Genomic DNA, 3,038 nt, shown 5'->3' on the forward strand with positions numbered 1-3,038 from the left:
AAAGTGGGTGAAGGGATACGTCGGACAGGGCAAGATATAACAAAATAATAATTTATAAATTATCAAGGGTTCATGAGGGAGGGGGGAGCAGGGAGGGAGGGGAAAATGAGGAGTTGATGCCAGGGGCTTAAGTGGAGAGCAAATGTTTTGAGAATAATGAGGGCTATGAATGTACAAATCTGCTTTACACAATTGATGTATGTTATGGATTGTGATACGCTGTATGAGCCCCTAATAAAATGATTAAAATGAAAAAGGAGAGATTATAAATCAGTAACCTAAGGACACTTGGAGGACCTAAAAAAAAAAAAAAGGAAACTAAGCATAAGTACAGACAAACAATAGAATCAGTGAACTCAGAAACTGTTTTTTTTTAAGATCAATAAAATGGACAAACTTAATTAGCCATATGAGATCAAAAGGGCAGCATCTTCTCAAAAGGCCAGAAGGGAAAGGAAAGATAAAAGTAATGCTGAACACGGGCAGGAAGTGGCATGAGGATTGTAGTCAATGTCCTGAATCAAAATTTGCATGAGTGATTTAATATGAAACCAATTTGCTTTGTAAGCTGTCACCTAAATCACAAGGAAACTTTTTTTAATTGACAAACTTCTTTGATAGATTGAAAAAGAAACAAGTTACAAATACTTAAAATAAAAAATAAAGAACAATTCTGATTCTATAGAAATAAGGATTATTATGGATAACTATACACTAAAAAAATTAGTTTTGGGATATGTTTGAAAAAAATTTTAACCTCCCCTAGAACAAGATAAAAACCCAAGGAAACTGACAGATCAATATTCCTTATGAGTAGAGTTACAAAAATCTTGGATAAATTCCTAGAAATATAAACTACCTAAATTGACTCAAGAATAGAAAATCTTAACAGCTCAGTGACAAGTGAAGAGATCGCATTAGAAATTTAAAAAATCTCCCAACAAAGGACAGCGTAGGAACAAATGGCTTCATTGGTGAATTCTACCAAATACTGAAAGAATTAATTTCCATTCAGTCCAAACTTCTAAAAAATAAGAACGAGTACCCCATAACTCATTCTAAAGCCAAAATTCTAAGCACTTGGTTTACAGTACATGCCCCAACTCCATTTTCAGCCTTGACATAAATTCAATTTCCATTGAGTTCATTCTGACCACTCACTGGCACTGTTAACAAGTTTTGTCCTCAGATAGAGGATTCTCCTTTCAGGAACTTTTCTGGCCATGCACTTAGGAAACAGGGATACCAGAACCATAGGGTCCAAAGTCATGCCCCCTATCAAGGTAGTCAGAGGGCCTCTGAACCAATCTTGTACATTTTTCTAATCTGCATTAGTATGCATAACCCAATCATAGTCTCATTCCCATATTTGTAGCTGGGACAAAACTGATAGGGCATGACTCAAGACTATTTGATCCCAGTACTGTCCATCAAGGGGATCCCAGGCCAACCCCTAAAAGACTGCCCCACTTTGGGCTGGCTGGAGAATAGTGGAGGTAATCTACTGTCCAATGCACTCTGCCTGGGGCAAGATTATCTAAATCTTTGGTTAAGGGTCAGAAGAAATTCTGCATTGAATTGCAATCCATATCGAAGGCTGCAGTCCTTTATCTTCATCAGCAAATGATTCATGTCCTCACTTTCAGCAAAGTTGTGTCGTCTGCATATTGCAATTTATTAATAACCCTTCTTCCAATCCTGATACTAGGCTCTTCTTCATATACTCCAACTTCTCTAATCAGACAAATTGAAGAAGTATGGGGAAAAGATACAACCCTGACAGCCATCTTTCCTGATTTTCACCCCTTGTTCTGTTCACAAAACTGCCTCTTGATCCCTCGATAGGTCCCACGTGAACACAATGAATTGTTGTGGAATTCCCATTCCTCTCGATGTTATCCATAATTATCTATGATCCACACAGTAGAATCCCTTTGAATAATCAATAAAACAGTTAAACATTTTTATGCTATTCCCTGTTTCCAGCCAATATCCATCGCTAGTTGGCAATATTCCTTGTTCCACATCCTCTTCTGAATCCAGTCTGAATCTCTTGCAGCTCCCTGTCAATGTACTGCTGCAATTGTTGTTGGATAATCTTCAGCAAAATTCTACTTACACGTGATATTAATGATATTGTTCAATAATTTCCACATTATGTGGGGCTCTTTTTCTTTGGAATGGGTTTAAATATGGATCTCTTCCAGTCAATTGGCCAGGTCCTGTCAATTAAAATCTTCCAAAATCCTTGTGATAGATTAGGAAGTGCTTTCAGTGCTTAATCAGCTGGTTGAAACATTTCAATTGATATTCTGTCAATTTCTGGAGACTTGTTTTTGGCTCATGCTAGAGCCGCTTTGATTTTGTCCTTCAGTACCGTTGGTTCTTGATCATATGCTATTTCTTGAAATGGTGAAGTGTTGACCAGTCCTTTTCGATACAAATAGTGGTTTTGTATAATCCTTCCATCTTTTTTTTTTGATGCCTCCTGCACCATCTAATATTTTGCTCATTATAAAATATTACAAGCTTGAGGCTTGAACTTTTTCTTCAGTTCCTTCAGTTTAGGTTATGCTGGGCACCTTCTTCCTTTTTTTTTTGCTTTTGTTTTCTTTTTAAATTTATTTATTTTTAATCATTTTATTTGGGGATAATACAACTTTTATCACAATCCATACATACATCAATTATGTAAAGCACATTTGTACATTTGCTACCCTCATCATTCTCAAAACATTTGCTCTCCATGTATAATCCATTACTTTGTCTCTTTGAGCTGCCCTTTGAAACTTTCTGTTCAGCTCTTTTATTTCATCATTTCTTCTGCCTTTGCTGATCTACAATTAAGAGCAGGATCCAGAGTCTCTTCTGACAGCCACTTTGACATTTTCTTTCTTTCCATTTTTTATTTTTATGTATTTTATATATTGAGCTATCATTAATATATCATACAATTCAATAGTTCAATCATGTTAAGAAGGGCTTTGTAATCATAGCCACAATCCACTTTAGGATTTTTTTCTACCTGCTTTTACACA

The sequence above is a fragment of the Echinops telfairi genome, unplaced genomic scaffold, assembly GCF_000313985.2.
Source record: "Echinops telfairi isolate 266 unplaced genomic scaffold, ASM31398v2 ScPeMD7_8;HRSCAF=38, whole genome shotgun sequence".
In the NCBI taxonomy this organism is placed as follows: Eukaryota; Metazoa; Chordata; class Mammalia; order Afrosoricida; family Tenrecidae; genus Echinops; species Echinops telfairi.